Source organism: Balaenoptera acutorostrata, unplaced genomic scaffold (genome assembly GCF_949987535.1).
Source record: "Balaenoptera acutorostrata unplaced genomic scaffold, mBalAcu1.1 scaffold_1280, whole genome shotgun sequence".
Classification (NCBI taxonomy): Eukaryota; Metazoa; Chordata; class Mammalia; order Artiodactyla; family Balaenopteridae; genus Balaenoptera; species Balaenoptera acutorostrata.
The window spans coordinates 31,971-52,486 of record NW_026646390.1 but is presented as its reverse complement, the minus strand read 5'-3'; the positions used below and the strand labels follow the sequence as shown (position 1 = coordinate 52,486).

The 20,516-nt window shown below is 52.0% G+C and overlaps 1 protein-coding gene and 1 pseudogene across 1 annotated transcript in view; one reads left to right on the top strand and one right to left on the bottom strand.

Annotated features, from left to right (window-relative positions):
• Window positions 1-1,623: 1,623 nt before the first annotated feature.
• Window positions 1,624-18,300, top strand: LOC130706886 (dipeptidase 2-like; annotated as a pseudogene).
• Window positions 2,135-20,516, bottom strand: part of LOC130706885 (homeobox protein cut-like 1) — a gene marked incomplete at its 5' end in the record, with an annotated part of 44,363 nt that continues 25,981 nt past the window's right edge. Inside the window, one exon of the mRNA XM_057539572.1 lies at window positions 2,135-2,373. The remainder of the gene's footprint in view (window positions 2,374-20,516) is intronic.

The following is a 20,516-nucleotide window of genomic DNA, read 5'->3' as shown; positions in this document are numbered from 1 at the left end:
ATGTATAGCTGATTCACTTTGTTATAAAGCAGAAACTAACACCATTGTAAAGCAATTATACTCCAATAAAGATGTTAAAAAAAAAAGATTACATTCTATTGGAGGAAAACAGTCAATAAACAAATATACAAATTAATTAAAAAAAAAAAAAAGTGGGTCTGTTTCCAGGGGCCTATTTAGCCAGTGGGTTCATCACCCGAAACCTCAGGCTCCCTTTCATTATTCCTGCTTGATCCTGCCTTTTGATAATTTCCAGTAAAGCACTGTTGTCTTATTTTCTGCTTTAGACAAGCTTAAGGGAGAGTTTCTTAAGTCACTTGACCAAAATATATTTTGGAGCATGGAAAGAACATAGTTTCTTTTTGGGGGGGGGGGGGGTTGTTTTCACAAAAGGATTACTTGGATTCAAAATCTTGTTCACTGACTTGTTAATCGTGACGTAGTGACATGACAAATTTCTCAGCCTGTTAGAGGCTTTAATTTCTTTTTCACAAAATGTAAAGAATAACACCTACCTTGCAAGGTTTTTTTGCAAAGAGTCTAAAAAACACGTAGCACGTAAAATAGATAATATATGTAACACGAACAGTGTCTATTGTATATATATAATTGTCAATGAAAAAATGTTGCCTGCCGTATCAGTAAACAAAGGATGTTGCAGCCATCAAGCCATCACATTATAGCCGCCCCAAGAGTGAACCCTGAGGAAACTCAGGATGGAAACAGGATGCCCACCATCTAGCAGTCAACTGCCACAGCCTCCCCTGATGGTGCACCCCGAGGGAACTCAGGATGAGAAAGCACAGGATACTGGCCCACATAGCTGAGGTGCATATCAAAGGAAGGATTTCAGTGAGCCCAGACTTTTGCATCTTCCCAGACACAGAAAAACACTGAAAATTCATTAACTCGAGATGTCTGGTTTTCTTTAATTAACAGGAATCTTTCGATGTTCCGATGACCTGGTCTTCGTTGCAAAAACTCCTATAGTTGATGGTTCCTTCCTCTCCTTTTTGGATCAGTCCCTCAGAGAGAGCTGAGAGGCTGTGTCCCAGGCTTAAGTCCTCAGTTTTGCCCACCCAATAAAACATATTTCTCAACTTTGAGGTTGTGCATTTTTTTCAGTCAACATCATATATATGTTAAATATGCATGTATAGAATATATATACACAAATATACATATATATTAGTGTAGGGGGTAAAAACATGGACTTTTCCTTGTTATTTAACCACTCTGAACCTCAGTTTCCATTTCAGCAAAATAGACATATTAACAGGTCCTAAATCACAGTGTTGTCAGAAGGGCTAAACACACATAAAGCATGTACCCGCTGTCTGGCAAACAGTAGGAGCTCAACAAATGTTGTCCAATGGCAAGGCAGCCCTCAAGAGACCAGCGGTCAGTACGTGGTGGGTATTATGATTATTGTTCATTTCTTTCAGGGGCAATCTGGAAGCGCAGAGGCAGAGGTTTGGAGGAATTTTAGGGGTCCACACAATACACCCAGGTGGGAACAACACAGATCCCCTGAGTGGGGTTCAGGGAGCACCTCAGCAGCCCTGGCCCTTCCTGCTCTCTCAGTTGGGAGGGTCTCAATGCTGGACTTTGTATTTTCAAAAGATGGCCCGGGCCTTCTTCAGAGAAGAGGAGGTGACAGACAGCATGATGATGGCTGATGAAGGTGTGGGATGATGAGCGGAGAGTCAGCTTGTACCAGAAACATCAACACTCAACCAATGCCTGGCTCTACTTCCTCACCTGTTGATTGATGACTAGGCTTTACCTAGTTTCAGGACGAGAGTAAAACACAAGGATTCGAAATAGAGTCAGAAGTGTAGAAAACAAACTTATGGTTACCAGGGGGGGAAAGTGGGGAGGGGAGAGGGACAGATTGGGAGATTGGGATTGACATATACACAACACTACCTATAAACTAGATTACTAATCAGGACCTACTGTATAGCACAGGGAACTCTACTCAGTACTCTGTAATGACCTGTATGGGAAAAGAGTCTAAAAAAGAGTGGATTATATGTCTATGTATAACTGATTCACTTTGCTGTACACCCGGAACTAACACAACATTGTAAATCAACTATACTCCAATAAAAATTTAAAAAAACACACGCAAGGATTCTCCAAAGATCTTATGTTTGGACCTGATTCCTAGATCTTCTTCTGGGAATTGGGGGTGGGAGGAGAGAGAGTGAAGGAAACAGTGGGGTGGGGCGGGGGGACGTGCATAGGGAAATGAGCGCTTCATGGTGGAAGCACTGAAGCACCACAAAAGGAGTTCCATCGATCCTGGAGAAATCCCCTCACGTCCCCTCCAGGAAAACTTCAAAACTCAGGACTGTCGATTCAGCGCACCTGAAAAAAACAGAGCAGATGGACGTCAGGACCCCGTTGGGATCCTGCAGCTCCATGGCTGCGGCCCCAGCAGTTTTTGAGGGCAAACAGCTTACTCCAGAGTATTGATCCAGCCACAGCAAGGTGCAATCTGCTTTAAAAAAAAAAAAAAAAAAAAAAAAAAGTCTGTTTGAGAAATAGACCCACAGACACAGAAAACAAAATTTCGGTTACCGAAGGGGAAAGGGTGAGGGGAGGGATAAATTAGGAGTGTGGGATTAACAGAGACACACAGATATATGATATATGTAAAATAGATGAACAACAGGGTCCTACTGTAGAGCACAGTATTACTGTGCTCAATATTACTCAATATCTTGCAATAAACGATAATGAAAAAGAATCTGGAAAAGAATATATATATACGTATGTATGTATACGTATGTATGTGTGTATGCATAACTGAATCACTTTGCTGTACACCTGAAACCACCAACAATGTAAATCAACCATTCTTCAGTTTAAAAAAATAATTTAAAAATAATTTTAAAGTCTGTGTATGTACAGCAACCCTACCCCGTCAAGCCGGGAAGACGAACAGCAGTTAAGTGTAGACAGAGGCAACCCACCACATTGTCCCCAGCACGCAACTCCAGACATGGTCAGAAGCCTTTTACTGCCTGAGAGTTTTAGCACATGAGGGGGAAGCTTTTCAACTCAATTAGCATTCAATGGTCCTGATGCTCAATCACAGGGATCAGCTGGGAAGTTACTAAAGCCATTACCAGGGGCTGGAGTCGCCAGCTGAGTTTGAAATGTCAGTGCCTTTCCCCTGACACCACCTCCCCTCTTCCCACTGTCCCTCCCAATCAGAGGTCCTGATAATTTGGTAACCTTTCACAACAGCAGGCAGTCATCCTTCAGTCTTGGGATCAGGGACTTTGAAATACCCAAGGAGTCAATTACAGCTTGGCTCTGTCCCTGGGAAAAGAAAGCAGCATCCGAGAGGTGGAAGGAATTGGGGTCCTGGGCAACGCGGGCACGTGAGTTCCGAGGCGCCTTCTCCCAGATGCTGCCTGCATCCCACCAAAGCTTCCGAGGAGACCACAGCCTGTAGGGGTAGAAAGAAGAGCCTGGGAAGACCCAGCTCAAGGTTGCTCTAAGCAAAAGAGAATATGAATGGAGAATTGTCTCGAATTAGAGGAGGATTGCAGGAATGTAACCCTTTGTATTCTAAAGATCTGACAGTGAATTGGTAGGTAGGTAGGACCTTGGCTAGTTGTTAATCAATACCCATTGGCCCTTTCTCTTTGCTGCATCCAGATTCCCTTCGACAGCCCCCTTGCCTCTGGGTGGGGCCCTGGAACGAGCCCTGACCAGTGGACCATGCGCAGAAGTGGCTCTGTCCTCTCTGGGCAGAAGAGGCCAAGAGCGTGCGTGCCTTCTCCAAGCTCCCTTCTTCCAGCGCCGGGGCTCGGAGGACCTGAGGAAGGTGACGCCACAACGTTGAAGGACCCGGAGTCCCTCACATCTGCAAAGAACAGAGTCTCCCACTCCAACCCTAGCCAGTAAATCGAGCAAGTAAGAAAACTTGAACCTGTATGGATGAAGAATGTCGCCTGCCCTATCAGTCAACAGAGTGTTGCAGCCATCAAGCCATCATCAGCCATGGCAGCCATCCCCGATGGTGCACCCGGAGGGGATTCAGGATGGAGAAAAGCAGGATGCTGGCTCTAGAGAGTTCAAATGCACATCAAAGGAAGGATTCCAATGAGCCCAGACTCCTGCCTCTTCCCATACACAGAAAAATGCTAAATTCATTGACTTGAGATGTCTGGTTTTTCTTTCATTAACAGTAATCTTTTGATGTTCCGACTACCTGGTTGTTTTGGGGTTTAACGTTTTGTTTTGTTTTGTTTTTGCAAAACTCCTATATGTCCTGGTTCCTCCCTTCCCTCTTCAGTGCAATCTCTCAGAGCGATCTGACACTGCCTCCCGGGCTTAAGTCCTCAGCAAGTCCACCAAAAAAAAGATGATTCTCAACTTTTAGTTGTGCATTTTTTTCAGTCAACACCTGCTAAGCCACTGAGATTTTAGGTTGTTTGTTAGTACAGCTACCATCAGTTATCCTGACTGACAAAATGACATAATCAGAATTACAAACAAAAATATCCATCATATATATATATATATATAAATATATATATATAAATATATATATATAAATATATATATATAAATATATATATATAAATATAATATATATATATATATATATATATATATATATATATATATATATATATATATATATAAACAACAAAATAACTGAATTAACTGTCCAAAAAAGGGAGCTGGTTAAATAAAGGATGGTACACGATACAGCCGTTAAGACACGTCTTTAAAATGATGCTAATGACACAGGGACACGATAAAAAGTGAACTTATTGTGTTTTATACTGCAGAGTAGTAACCAAAAAGTAATTGTAAAATAATTTAAGTACTTTGCTTAGAGTCTTTGAAGGGGATTTATGGATCACAGGTTTTTTTTTTTAAATTCTCCCTTTCCCGTCTTACTACAGCACTTGCTCCCACACTTCCTTCTTCAAATATTCGTGCACAAAATCCCCGCCACTAGCCTACTTACCTCTAGCCTCCCCTTCCTTTTTTCCCCAATACTGTACCCCCAAAACTAAAGGACAGTCCACCATGCAGAAAAGGAAGAATAGGTGGGAGGAGGGTAAGACTGCTAACAGTCATACATCAACAATGCTCACCCAGAACCTCTGGCAAAAGGAACTTCATTTTTCTACATCTTTCCAGAATCAGAATCTTGCTCACCTCTGGCCCAGGCTCAAAGGGAGCTCTTGTCGTCAGAGAAAAATTAAGGAGTTCTCCACTGCCTGTGAAAGTAACTGAGGATGCTTTCTGATACATTGCAGGCACGGAGAGAGAGCATGTTTAGCTTAGTCAAGGCCTCTTTTATGACATGGAAAGAAAAGAGGTGAAAGTTACATTAAAATGAAGAATCAAAGAGTTCTTTGATTTTTGAAAGAAATCATTAATTGCATGACTTTTGATCAGACTGCATGTCTTATCAAATCTGGAGCTCATACTTGCACGTGGATGAATAATACAAGAGTCCCCACAAGATCCCTCTTCCTCTGCAGCCCCATGTTTTTCTCCCTTTGGCTGGTGACAGTGGTTTTGCTCCTCTACGTGAGTTGGATGGGTTGGGAATGTGTCACTTTGAAAAGAAGATGCCCTAACACCTCTCCATAAAAAAGGCAGAGTTCTGGTTACCTCAGCCCTCCCATCCATTCTGGGCACCCACTCAGGGCTCCAAAATGATCTTGTTGGCTGGGCCTTCACAGTAGATAGGTGTGAATTAAATGACGAAGCTCTGGGCTGCGTCAGACAGAGGGGGCAAATCATAGTGTCTGATAGGACAGGTATTTTGCCTGTTTTTAAATTTCTACACGATGGGGGATCCTTTTCTAGGCTGACCCATCTGGAAGTTGCTTCCCCCCCCCCCCCCGCCCCAGGTATCAAATTCAGCCTCAACAGAACATGGGCCCTCAGAGATGCCACAAACATAGAGACCCCAGAATGAGAAAAAGGAGAGCGCTGTAAACCTGGATCTCAAGGAGGACAGAAACAGGCATTTTGCAGACAGCATGAAAGGAAAGCACAGAAAATGACTCCACTTAAAACAGAATTTTGAAAACAAAAAACAAAAAAACAAAAAACAGAATTTTGAGCTACAACAGCTCCGGGGACTTGAATTCTCTCCAGTTATTAAATACATAGTTTGCACCATCTTACCACAGAATAATCTGAGATGAGATGAGAGACAGGGTACTAAAGATCGACAAAACCTAGATTTTGAGTGAGGAGGACTCTGAAATGGGCAAGAATAGAGACATCTGCACTCAATACAAAAAGCTGAGAGTTTTGTCCACCCTTGTGAGGAAGGTATTAAGAACCTCAGTAAAGGGGCTTCCCTGGTGGCGCAGTGGTTGAGAATCTGCCTGCCAATGCAGGGGACACGGGTTCGAGCCCTGGTCTGGGAAGATCCCACATGCCGCGGAGCAACTGGGCCCGTGAGCCACAACTACTGAGCCTGAGCGTCTGGAGCCTCTGCTCCGCAACAAGAGAGGCCGCGATAGTGACAGGCCCGCGCACCGCGATGAAGAGTGGCCCCCACTCGCCGCAACTGGAGAAAGCCCTCACACAAAAACGAAGACCCAACACAGCCAAAAATAAACATAATAAATAAATAATAAATAAAAATTTTTTACAAAACACCAAAAACATAAAATCTGGAAAAAAGTTGAACACCTATATACGCCCTGCAGACTTTACATTTAGTATTTTGAAGAAAAAAAAAAAAAAAAAACAAAGAACCTCAGTAAAAATGACTTCGAGTCTTCAATTACTTACTCCTTTTCTTAGTAAAAGTGGAGGGAGATAAACCACCTTAGTAATCGTTACGGATAATATCCGGACTATGGGTGTGTCACTGGCAATCTCAGAAAGTGGGTCTCTCTTGCCCTCCTGGGGCCCCTGGGGCTGTGCCAGCCCACCGGCACGCCCCATGTGGGGTGTCTGCTAGACTAGGGCATGGGTGGGGAGGCCCAGGTGTGAGGGGCCAGGTAGAGTACCTCTGCCTCCCCCCTGATCTCCTCCACAAAACTGCCCCTCCTCCTGAAGCCTGACCCCCAAGTCACACGTTCCTTATCATGACCTCACTGGGTAGTGATGACCTCACCGGCCTTCTAACAGTTTCCATGGCCGCGTAACTGCCAACGTGCTGCCCTGAGAAACTTCCCTGACAGTTCTCCACCAGATACCAATCTCTTTGGTTGTCTGAGTGAGAATGTGTGACTGGATCGTCTATATTAACTCAGACCTGTGCTCTGTTCCATGGGTGGGCAGTGCGGCAGGTACACCGAGACCGCCCGGAGGCATGGTGTCCACACAACCTCACCTGGCTGCCTCATGTTCCTGTGGGGTTTGCCCACTACGTATACCTGAGCGCGTTCCCAGCTGTAAGTAATACCAGTGACCTGGGACACCTTCAGGGACCCACAGTGCTCACTGCTGAGGACAAGTGAAAGGTCATCCCTGGACAAGTGTGCAGGATGGTCCTGATCTTTATAAATGTAGCTTCCCCTTTGGGCTACAGATGCTTCCATTCAGACCCTTTCCTGATTGGCCTCTTAGCAAAAGACAAGTGCATTTTTGTTGGCAAATGGTAAATGGAGCAGTTTGAGGAAGAGGGCCACTCTTGAAACACACCTTCAAACCCAGGCACCTCTGTGCTGTCGTGGAGACATCTCTATCGGTGCCCTCACACACATCCCATCCTGAGCTGCTGAGTACTAGGGGAGAGGGTGGTGCCATATTGATGGGAAGACCGGAAGCACCAAGAGGGCTGTTGAAGTGCTAATGAGACTGGAGGGCTGAGGAGATGGTGTCCAAGGAGGCTGGGTTGATGTGAGCCTAGACTTGGTACCCAGAACGCGGTTCTCAGTCTCCTGGTCACTCTGCCTCAGTACTTGGCCTTGTTCTAATCTACATAAAAGTATCAGAGGGCTAGAGTTCAGTGTGGTGGAAACAGGCAGTATAAATGGGGCCCAAGAGGGGTTGCCAAGGTGGGAGGGGTTCTTCACCAATTTATATTAGATTATTTTTTTCCAAAACTTGAAAGACATTTCCATTAAAGCCTCAGAAGTGACAGACTGCAAGAAATGTTTTCTCTGTTGTGGAAGGGAGAGATGGAGAGGCTCATGGTTGCACTGACTTTCGGGTTCTACTGTTTTCCCTGGAAACGGTGAAGAGACTTCCTCATGTGCTGCAGCCGTAGGCTCTAGGAACTGCTTTTGCAGCCAGTGTCCCTTTTCTAGGGACTCATAGAGGTGATGGGCCAAGGCTGTGTTTTGGATGTCAAGTCGATTAAAGGTCTTCAGCCAGAAACTGGGAGAGACATGAGAGAGGGAAATTCTGGCAGGAGGCTGTGTACAGCGGAAATGACTGATCAGTTCTGATTTTCTTTGCAGCAGCAATGGCTCCCGTTTCTCCCCCTACCCCTGGCCACTACCATGTCCTCTACCGAGGGTGTGGAGAAACGCAGTTGGGCTGGCATGGGGAGACATACTGCCTGGCTGGTGGCTACCGGGCCTACGGGGATGTTCCTTTGGCCACGCCAGCAAAGGTGGAAGCAGAGAAGCCAGTCCCCAGACATGCTCCCAAGAGAAAGCGCGCTCCGGAAGAGTCAGACGAAGACCTGGGTTGCCCCAGACCCAAAATCCGGCGATTGGAGCATTCATGGAGCTTCGGACTACAAGGTGCTTTGATTCTCAAGCAGGGTGGCCCAACCTCTGGGCACATCCCCTCTGCAACAGCCCCAGTAAACGAAATGTCCCATCCTTACTTTCTCAAGGTCGACAACAGGGAGTCCCCTCCTAAAGAAGGTTCTCTCGCATTGCCACTCTCTCAAAGGCTGCCCCCAGTGTGGTTCCCACCTGTGGGCCTGATCAGCCTAAGGGCAGAGTTGTCTCTTCCCTTCTCTGAGTCGGACCAAATCGTCTTAGTAACACCTCTTCACAGTGGTGACCGTGTGTTTCACGGGGGCTGCTGCTGAGCCTTTATCTCATCCTTTCATGGTGGAGAGGGAGGATTATAATGATTTTTACTTCTAGGGGAGAGGGTGGTGCCATATTGATGGGAAGACCGGAAGCACCAAGAGGGCTGTCGAAGTGCTAATGAGACTGGAGGGCTGAGGAGCTGATGTCCCAGGAGGCTGGGTTGATGTGAGCCTAGACTTGGTACCCAGAACGCAGTTCTCAGTCTCCTGATCACTCTGCCTCAGTATTTGGCCTTGTTCTAATCTACATAAAAGTATCACAGGGCTAGAGTTCAGTGTGGTGGAAACAGGCAGTATAAATGGGGCCCAAGAGGGGTTGCCAAGGTGGGAGGGGTTCTTCACCAATTTATATTAGATTATTTTTTTCCAAAACTTGAAAGACATTTCCATTAAAGCCTCAGAAGTGACAGACTGCAAGAAATGTTTTCTCTGTTGTGGAAGGGAGAGATGGAGAGGCTCACGGTTGCAATGACTTTCGGGGTCTACTGTTTACCCTGGAAACGGTGAAGAGACTTCCTCATGTGCTGCAGCCGTAGGCTCTAGGAATTGCTTTTGCAGCCAGTGTCCCTTCTCTAGGGACTCAGAGAGGTGATGGGCCAAGGCTGTTTTGGATGTCAAGTCGATTAAAGGTCTTCAGCCAGAAACTGGGAGAGACATGAGAGAGGGAAATTCTGGCAGGAGACTGTACAGCAGAAGTGACTGATGAGTTCTGATTTTCTTTGCAGCAGCAGTTCCTTTGGCCACGCCAGCAAAGGTGCAAGCAGAGAAGCCAGTCCCTAGACATGCTGCCAAGAGAAAGCGCGTTCCGGAAGAGTCAGACGAAGACCTGGGTTGCCCCAGACCCAAAATCCGGCGATTGGAGCATTCATGCAGCTTCGGACTACAAGGTGCTTTGATTCTCAAGCAGGGTGGCCCAACCTCTGGGCACATCCCCTCTGCAACAGCCCCAGTAAACGAATGTCCCATCCTTCCTTTCTCAAGGTCGGCAACAGGGAGTCCCCTCCTAAAGAAGGTTCTCTCGCATTGCCTCTCTCTCAAAGGCTGCCCCCAGTGTGCTTCCTTCCTGTGGGCCTGATCAGCCTAAGGGCAGAGTTGTCTCTTTCCTTCTCTGAGTCGGACCAAATCGTCTTAGTAACACCTCTTCACAGTGGTGACCGTGTGTTTCACGGGGGCTGCTGCTGAGCCTTTATCTCATCCTTTCATGGTGGAGAGAGGAAGGATTATAATGATTTTTACTTCTAGGGGAGAGGGTGGTGCCATATTGATGGGAAGACCGGAAGCACCAAGAGGGCTGTTGAAGTGCTAATGAGACTGGAGGGCTGAGGAGATGGTGTCCCAGGAGGCTGGGTTGATGTGAGCCTAGACTTGGTACCCAGAACGCGGTTCTCAGTCTCCTGATCACTCTGCCTCAGTACTTGGCCTTGTTCTAATCTACATAAAAGTATCACAGGGCTAGAGTTCAGTGTGGTGGAAACAGGCAGTATAAATGAGGCCCAAGAGGGGTTGCCAAGGTGGGAGGGGTTCTTCACCAATTTATATTAGATTATTTTTTTCCAAAACTTGAAAGACATTTCCATTAAAGCCTCAGAAGTGACAGACTGCAAGAAATGTTTTCTCTGTTGTGGAAGGGAGAGATGGAGAGGCTCACGGTTGCAATGACTTTCGGGTTCTACTGTTTTCCCTGGAAACGGTGAAGAGACTTCCTCATGTGCTGCAGCCGTAGGCTCTAGGAATTGCTTTTGCAGCCAGTGTCCCTTCTCTAGGGACTCACAGAGGTGATGGGCCAAGGCTGTGTTTTGGATGTCAAGTCGATTAAAGGTCTTCAGCCAGAAACTGGGAGAGACATGAGGGAGGGAAATTCTGGCAGGAGGCTGTGTACAGCAGAAGTGACTGATGAGTTCTGATTTTCTTTGCAGCAGCAGTTCCTTTGGCCACGCCAGCAAAGGTGCAAGCAGAGAAGCCAGTCCCCAGACGTGCTCCCAAGAGAAAGCACTCTCCGGAAAAGTCGCACAAAGATCTGGGTTACCCCAGACCCAAAATCCGGCGACTGGAGCATGGTGCCAGGAGGTAGACCCCACAGCATCTTGCTGGCTGAGGCACTCTGAAGAGAGGGCAATGGTTTAACTGCCTAAGGCAGCGAATGCCTCTTCCTGCAGTGACCCGCCCCGTCCCCCCACTGCCCACTGCCACAGATCACAACCTGCGTCGTTCCGTTTGAGCCTTCCTCAGCCAGGAGCCTCCTGCCACACTAAATGGCCAAAAGCAAGGAGCCTCAGAAACTGAGGTTTGAAATGACAGTCTGCCCTGAACATCCCAGGGCTGAAGCTGGCCTGGAAGAAAACGGGACGTTCCTCTGCTCAATCCTCACGGGCCCCTTTGTCAGCTGAAGACAGAAAAGTCTGCACTCTGCGAGCCGAGAAGAATGCAGGAGCAGAGACAGGGTGCAGAGAAGCCTTAGCAGTCTACCACATGGGCTCCTGCTCTGAGCCATTGTCAGCGGCCACCACCACAAACCAGGGGGGAGCTGGGTTCTTTGAAACTGAAAGCAGCAATCTGTGGCTTCCCAAAGAGCCTCCTGCCTGGGGTCTCAGGAGGCAGGATAGAGAGACCCAGGAAGACCTGCTCCCTGAAGCAAGAACAGGATGGAGAGTCAAGGAGCACGCACCCTGCCCCGAGGTTCACATGCTCCTTTATTCCCAGCCCTTTCTGTCCCCAGGGGGGTCCCTTACTGCTCAATGTTTTTCTGTAACAGACTTCTAGGGTCGCCAGTGCTCACACTTAGGTCACTACCCCTGTGCTAGGCACTCCTGCTACCCAGGAAAGGTGCCAAAGGTGGAACAGCTCCAGGGGGTGCCAGGGATCAGAGCAAAAACTGGAGAGGCTGGGGATGAAGGAGTTTGGGCACAGTCCCTAAAGCATCTCAGTGGTTGAGCTTCTGTGAGAAGGCACATCCCCTCTATCGGTGTGTGTGTGTGTGTGTGTGTTGGAGGGAGGGGGTCCCCAGAGGAGGCAGCTAGGGGGAGGGCCTGAGGCTGGAAATGGGGAGTGGCGTGCGGCCTCTGAGCAAGCACAGGCACTTAGCCCTTGAGGTTTCTGGGAAAGCTAGAGCCACAAGGGCCACGAGATAAGGCAAGTGTAGCAGCAGAGCCCAGGTGCCAGGTCTTTCCTCAGAACCTATACTTCTTCACGAGGCCAGGCCTTCCATGCTGAGGTAGGAGGGATCCTGGCCAGAAGGTCGGCCAGCAGCCCTGGGAGGAAGGTTGCTGCGATGGGGGCTCTGCTGCCATGGAAATGACTTCATTTCCTTCCACTCAAATAGCCTACTGACTGGGTTCCTGCTCTGTTGAGGAAAAGGGTCGTTGACTCTCCCCAGAAGGGGTTCAGTTCACATCCCAAAAGTCCCTCTCTTCAGGCCCTGGGGAGGTGTAGCAGCTCCTGAGGGCACTCTTTCCTGAGGCTGGCTGACAGAAGTCGGGGGGGGGGGGGTTCCTGAGAGTTCCCGGGTGCTGGTTGAAGTCCCCAGAGACTGGTCAGGCAGGTTGGGGAGTCAAGTAGGTGGAGAGAGAAGGTCGGGGGCAGAGGGCCCCTTCCTGAATCCAGAGCTCACAAGGTTCTCCCATTTCCAGAAACTCTCTCTTCCCCCACACCAGCCCACATGGCCCCATACCGGGAAACCGGGAGCCCAGAGCACCTGTGGCCGCAGAGACACTGGCACGCAGCCCTCGGAGTGGGCGGGGCCGGCTGCAAGCAGATGGGGACGCGGTGTGCTCCCGGGAGGCCTCGGGCTGAAGGTGGCCCTCTGAGAGAAGCGGCCCAGCTTGGCCAGGAAGGTTAGAGGCGGGGGAGAGCAGCCTAGGGCGCCCCCTCGGAGCAGTGGGAGTGGGAAGAGGCGCAGGGGCGGAGGGAACCCGCGACGGGAGGCGAGTGGGCTCTCAGCAGAGGCCAGCTTAGCCCGCGGGAGCTGCCTCGGAGCAGGGGGCGGGAGGGCAGTGCCGCCCCGGGGCTGCCGGGCTTCGCGGATCGCGGCTCTCCGCACACGGCTCGCAGGGCCCTGTGACTCTGTATCCCCTCCCTCACCCCGCCCCCCTCGCGAGGCCGCGCCGCTGGCTGGCCTGTGTGGACGGGCACAACCCCATCGCCCGCCCCTCTCACACCCGCCTCTGCCCACCTGCCTGGCCCTGCGCAGCTTGCGGCCCGGGGGCCTCGAAGGTCCCCGCGCACTCAGCCAGCGGCCTCTGCTGTGTCTGCTGCTGCGGCCGGGAACCCGCGTCCGGACCACGCCGGGCACCTCCAGCACCCCGAGTCCGCGGGAGCGCACGCCGGCCCTGAGGCGAGACTTCCCGCTTGTGGACGGGGGGCTGCAGTGTGTGCGGGTTGGCGGGGGCCGGTGGGGGCCTAGCCTGGCCCTGGGCAGGGGAGGAGGTCCGGAGCATGCAGAGCTAGTGGGGAGGCTCCCTCACACCACCCCTGGATGTCCTCTCCATCATCTATGGATGCCCTTCCCCTTCTCTGTCATCCCCTCCCTGGTGGGAACCCCTCAGCCCAGGCCTCAGCTGCTCCTAGTATAGTCTGTGTGACAGTGTGAGGTGGGGGATCCCCCCCCCCCGGCTGGCCCAGGCCAGGCAATGTGTCCTGCCTGATCCCAAGACCTAAGGAGCCCACCCATTTGCCTTGACCTCCCTCCAGCCACAACGACATGCCCCTGGTCCTGAGGCAGTTTTACAATGGGCTCCAGGATGTTAATCTGTGCAATTTCAGCCATGGCCAGACCAGCTTGGACAGGCTGAAAGACGGTCTCGTGGGTGCCCAGGTACCAAAGGGACACACAAGGTGCCACCATGGCTGCTGGGGAATGTGGGGCAGTTTGGGGGCCTCAGAGACCACAGGTGAGTCACACTGGAACTAAGTTACCATAGTGGCTTAGAAAGTGCCATGCCATGGATGCTGGGGGCTACAGGGGTCACAGTGAGCCAACCTGACGGGCATCCGAGTACCACAGAAAAAGCAACGCATTCCATGTGACTTCTGGGCACAGTGAGTGCTGTGCCAGCTGAGGAGGCTATGAGAAGCCCAAGGAGTTCCAAAGCCCAAACCAAGCCCTGGCCTTCCCTCAGTTCTGGTCAGCCTACGTCCCATGCCAGACCCACGAACGGGATGCTGTGCGCCTCACCCTGGAGCAAATTGACCTCATCCGCCTCATGTGTGCCTCCTATTCTGAGCTGGAGCTTGTGACCTCACTTAAAGGTAGACGGGGGACTTGCCTGGTAGTCCAGACGTTAAGACTCTACGCTTCCACTGCAGGGGGCTCGGGTTTGATCCCCGGTGGGGGAACTAAGAGCCCTCATGCCGTGCTGCGCGGCACGACCAAAAAAAAAAAAAAAAAAAAAAGGTAAACAGACTGGTGGTGGTAGGTGCTAGGGACTTCAGTAAGCTACCCCTGCCTCTGAAAATGATCATCTGACCTACCTGCCCCCAGCTCTCAACAATACCCGGAAGTTGGCTTGCCTCATTGGTGTGGAGGGCGGCCACTCACTGGACAGTAGCCTCTCCATCTTGCGGACCTTCTATGCGCTGGGTGTGCGCTACGTGACACTCACCCACACCTGCAACACGCCCTGGTGAGCGCAGTGCAGATGGTAAGGGCCCAGTGAGGCAGGGATCTGCCCAAGATCACGCTGGGGCCCAAAGCAAGTTTACCCCTGGGATCCGGCCCTGAACCTGGGGTGGGGAGGGGAATGGAGGTTCGCAGAACAAGACTGAATCCCCAGAAGGGCCCTCCTACTGCCAGGCACAGCCCAGTTTGGGTCCCTCCTCTTGCACCAGGGAGTTGCAGGTGTAGACGGTTCGACAGAACCTCTTTCTAGGCTCTTGTAGCCAAGTCATGGCCACCAGTCAGACTGCCTCCTGGCCATCCTGCAGGGCACAGAGCTCAGCAAAGGGTATCCACCCCTTCTACAGCAATGTCAGTCGGCTGACCGGCTTGGGCGAGGTAAGGACCCGGGTTCCATACCCTGCCCCACATGAATGTACAGCCCCGCCTGTTCCCTACAGATAAATGCACACAAGGTAAATGCAGCCCTGATGCCCTCTCCCCATCCTGTCCCTGCAGAAGGTGGTGGCAGAAATGAACCGCCTGGGCATGATGGTGGACTTGTCCCATGTCTCGATGCTGTGGCACGGCGAGCCCTAGAAGTGTCACAGGCACCTGTCATCTTCTCCCACTCAGCTGCCCGGGGTGTGTGCAAGAACACTCGGAATGATCCTGATGCTACCCTGCAGCTTCTGGTGAGAGACTGCCCTGGCCCTCACACCTAAAGCAAGAGGTTCAAACCGGGAGCCCTTGAACCTGAGCCTCTTCTCCCTCAATTTCCTCAAACCCCAGGTTAAATATCTTCTGCCCCCAAAACCCACGGTCCACAGCCCCTGAACTCTTGAGCCCTAGGTGGGGGTCTAGGTGCTAAGATACTCCACCAAACCCGGAAACCCAGGGCCAAGACACCACCCAGACCAGGGCTGCGGCTCCTCCATTCACACAAACCCAGAGAGGAGACGACTCTGACCTCAACACCTTCCTCACAGAGGCCGAGAGAGGGAACAGGCAGCTGGCTGTGCTGGGGGCCAAGCTGACTGTCCACCGGTCCGCCCCTGCAGAAGAAGAACGGTGGCATCGCGATGGTGCCCTTGTCCGTGCGGGTGCTGCAGTGCAACCCGTTAGCCAACGTGCCTACTGTGGCAGGTGAGCCTCACCCTGGGCTCTCTGAAAACTCTGATTTGGAGCTGAAGCTGGCTCCAAACTTGGGGAGGACTTCAGAAGAGCCCCAGTGGTTTGACCCACCTGTTGGCAATAGGTACAGCTCCCAAACACCCAATAACGGACGGTACACAGCACCTTGGTGCCATGTGGAACTGGAGCCACGGAATCAAAACTGCGGTACTGATGGGTAGCAGGGAGGCTGTCAGACACAGAGCCCGGGCGCTGCCCATCTGTGCCTCTGCAGGGGCTCCTAAAGCGCACTGCCCCTACCTCTGGCCAAGGGACTGGACAGCTCCTTAGGTCTCTGGGGTCTTCATCAGTTGTACTCTTGTTCCTCTCTCATCCTCCACACCCGGGGAAAGGAGCCCCCACAGGTTCTCAAGGAGACTGGGAGGCAGGGTGAATCGTGGGTGGGAAATGGCCCAAACAGGGGGCTCTGGGGTCCACTCCAAATCTGAAGTCCAGTCTAGAGCCAGCTGGGATCACTTCAGATCAAACCTCAGGGCCCTCGAGTTGGTACTCTCGGTGCCAGGCCACGAAGGAACTGGACTGGTTGGCCTACAGGCTGCAAAAAGGGGAATCAACAGAGGCCAGTCATCACCCCCACCCCTGCCCTGGAAGCCCCACACTGCTGACTTCCCATTCTTCAGATCACTTCGACCACATCAGGGCAGTCACTGGATGCAAGTTCATCGGGATTGGCGGAGATTATGACGGGGCTGGCCGGTGAGTGCTTCCCCATGGCTTGTCTCGGGCTGGCTGGGCAGCAGTGGGGCTTTCACAGCCACCGTGCCCACCACACTGTGGTCCTCATGGCCTTGACCATAGCCTCAGGTGTGCTGGCCCAACTGGTATCTCCCCTCTCCCAGGGTCTGCTTCCTGGGCTCTCCTGTCTGTTTGGCCCTACTCTAGGTCATCATATTTGTCTAAAACACCACACAGAGCTCATCTGCCCAGCACCTGCGCCCACCCAGTGCCAGCAGACCCACGGCCTCTGAGCAGACTCTTCGCAAGGTCTGGGCTGGGCTGACCATCGTCTCTGCCTGCAGCTGGGTCTGTGCATGCAGGGGGGTCAACCCAGTTCTTAAAAAGCTTTTCTTCTCTTTATAAATGGAGGCAAAAATTGCATTCAGTGAAAGGCATAGCTCTTAACAGTACAATTCAATGAGTTTTGACGAATAGTCGAGGCGCTTTTGGGGCCTTCCTTTGAAGGATGAAGAGCAGGAGTGAATCATTTACTCTCTGCAAGTCTTCATTTTCCATATCTGACCAGGGCTGGGGTTCAGTGGACCCTGGACACATAGGGCTTTGGTTCTGACTCAGGACCAGGGAACAGGTCTGAGGCCCAATAGCTGGCTGGCTGGCGGCCACACAGGTTCCCACAGGGGCTGGAGGACGTGTCCATATACCCGGTACTGATAGAGGAGTTGCTGAGGCGTGGCTGGAGTGACGAAGAGCTCTGGGGTGTGCTTCGAGGAAACGTGCGGCGGGTCTTCAGACAGGTGGAACAGGTATGCTGGGCTGGGCAAAAGAGTAGCTCTGAGCAGGTGGTCTGAGCAGGTGTACGTGGGGGTGCTGTGAGAGGTGCTGCCCGCTGACTGCCGCCTCCAGGTACGGGAGGAGAACGAAGGACAGAGTCCCTTGGAGGATGAGTTCCCAGATGAGCAGCTGGGCAGCTCTTGCCGCTCCGTCCTCCCACGTCTGCATCAGAGAGAGGATCTGGCTCCAGACCAGAAACTAACCAGAGCTGCGGTTCGTGGGAATCCCACTTTGTCACCTAAGTGGTCATTCTCAAAATCTTGCCCCCACATGGGCCCAGGCCTCACAGTTATTGCTGCCTTCCCAGTCCTCATTGTTTGGCTCTGGTGATCCAGTTAATCCTGCCAGATGTCACTTTGGCAGCCACAGATACCCCACAAAGTTTCCTTGCATGCGAGCACAAACATTTCCTATGTATTATTCTCTTCTGATAATTCTTTCAATGTATCCCTTCTGGCTTTGTGCAAAGCGATTCTTTGTTTTGTACACGGGGACCACATCTGGGAAAACATCGCCGCACCCTCATAAGTGACAGGGGGAGACCCGAACTGGCCAAGCCATGACAGGAGCTCGCCGCTGCTGAGCTCTACAGATCCCGCCCCTTCCACACAGTTCGCCAATTCCGCGGCGAGCTCATCTTTCTTGATGTTCTTCCCTTAGGAGACGTGTACAATGCAGCAGGAGTCTCAACCCGTTCCCCGTGGTCACTTGTGCTAGATGGAGCTTTGCAGTGTTCTGTGCCGGCCGTGGGCTGCTGGTGGAACACTGTGTGACAACTGCCTGCACAGGACTTCAGGGTTCATGAAATGTCTGTCTTCCCAGCCTGACGCTGCTAAAAACCACGCTTCCCAGAGAAGGAGAGAGATCCAGCTGGTCCACACCTGCATACACATTTGTTGACATGTGCAGATGGCGGCAGGCTCTAGCAGGACCCACATCAGCCTAAATTCAAGAACTCCGGTGCCAGCCCTTGACAGCAGCTGAAGGGGGGTTTACAAGAGATGCAACCTCGAACCATACCCTAGGCTGAGTCAGAGGTGCTGTTGGAAGAAATAGGCCGTTGTGTCACTTTCCCGAAGAGTTTGGCCACGAGAAAAGTCCCCCAGAGCCCAGCACTGTGGGAGAGGCCTCACCCACAGAGCAGGGCAAGTGTCCCAGGCAGGGTGCCCCGCGCCCGGCACCCCGCCAACGCAGCAGGAAGGTGCCCCCCCCCTACGCCCCAGACAACGGGAGCTCTCCCTTCCTCAATAATTGAGCTTCTCATCCAAAAGAGGTTCTCTTCCCACCCAAACATTAGAGCTTCTAAATATTTCAGGATCCCTGGGTTGTAGAGGGTCACTCGCCGTGCCCTTTGGATAAATGAAGCCAACGGCAGCTGCTTCTGGGCTGGCCTTGAACAAAACCATCAAGATGGAAAATCTCTGCTCCTGCCCTTCCTCCCGTCACCCCCCGTCAAGCCTTTCCTGCTGCATGCAATGACCCGGCTCTTTTGTGAGCAGGTGAAGAACACCCCCGGTGCGTGCAGTTCTGTGGTCCCTGCAGAGATGAGGTGGGTGCGGGGGACCCTCAACCATGCTGGCCTCTGCTGCCATCCCCAGGGCCCTTGATATGGGCTTCAGCACAGCACAGCCAGCCTCAGGAGGCCTGTGGGACCACTGGGGCCCCGGTGCCGATCCCCTGGATGTTCCTGGGAACGCTCCCACGACTCCAAGGCGAGTCCTGCCAGCACCCAACTCCACCAAGCTGGCACTCCTTACCTTTTCCGGATTCCGTTCGCAGCTCCCTCCTCATACGCATTCTCAAAGCTTCCAAGAGGGGTGACCCCACTTCTCTGCTACAACTCCACCCTGAAGGCAGCCCCCGCCTGACAGCACCGCCCCCCCCCGCCCCCCGCAGGGCAGCCCTGAGTAGCTGCCCCTCCACGTGGACTGTCCGTTCCCAGGTCCCACGCCAGCCCGCCGAGGGGTGGAGCCTCCAGGAGAGCCACTGTCCGCTCGCACTGCCCCAGCATCACCACCGCCACTTGCCGCCACTCTGCACTTGCCTCCTGTGTGCTTCCCCACCCCGGTCCCCTGCGTGGGTCCCCCGCTGCGCGTACACAAGCCTGTGCAGAGACAGAGCACAGCCACCAAGTCTGAGCCTCGCCGCTGACGTCTGTGCTTGGAGAGGCTGGAGGAAGCTGCTCCCCAGTCGGCTTCACCGCAGAGTCCTGGTACCCAGTCTGCCTCCAGCAGGGAGGTGATGGGACCCCCACGGAAGGATGCCCAGAAGCTCTCCCGGCCTGCGGGGTCTGGGGCTGTTCAGCTCTCTAATGCTGGGTCCTTCGGAGATAAAGTCTTCAGTCACCTGCCTGGGCACCCCATCCCCTCTGAAGATACAAACTAAACCTCCTCCAGGGTCTTGGCCTGGAGGGAGGAGCCGTCCAGGGTCAAAGCCCATCCCTCTCTCTTCCCACCTCTAGACCTGTGGGAAGGGCTCAGGCTAAACTCCCGGTGCCTCTTCTCTCAAACCCTCAAATGATAAGAGAAGAGGTATGTCTGTCCACCTTGCAGGGTCCTTACTCCGCCTGCCAGTAGGTGACATGGTCCTGGAGGTGCTTCTTAAACTGCCAGTCTCACTGTCTTAGCCTCAGAGTTACACACGCCCAGGAAGGACCCCGGGTACACGGCGTCCCGTTACTCCCAACTCTACTCCTGAGCGTCAGGGTTAGCTGACAGCAGGGGACAACCCATTTCAGGGATTTCTCATTTCCAAGGGCTCTTGAATGCAGAAAGAGCCCTAAGAGTCAAAGGAATTTGGCTCCAGTGGTGAAGTTACAAGTCATCTGGCAAACACTTGCAGCTGGAGGGCCAACTAAGCACCCCCTTAAATCTCACCACACAGACTCTGCTGATCCGGGCTGGCCGGTGTGGTTCTCCTAAGGTTGCTTGTGCTATCGATCATCTTGCTGTACCTCCCAGTTAAAGATACAGCCTTAGGAAGATGGCTGGACCCAGACCATCAGGCAATCATATTTACCCATTGACCTACCCTCTTCCTCCCTCCTTCCTCCCTCGCTTTGGAAGCTTTAGCGAAACATATTTCACTTCCCACTTTACAATGAAATCATTAGCCTCTAAATAATGCACCTTGCATGGATAGGAGGGCAGGCAGTCTGCACACACACCTGTGCTGGTCGCTCTGCCCAGTGAAAGGGAGGAGCAGAGTATTCCCCAAGGGGCT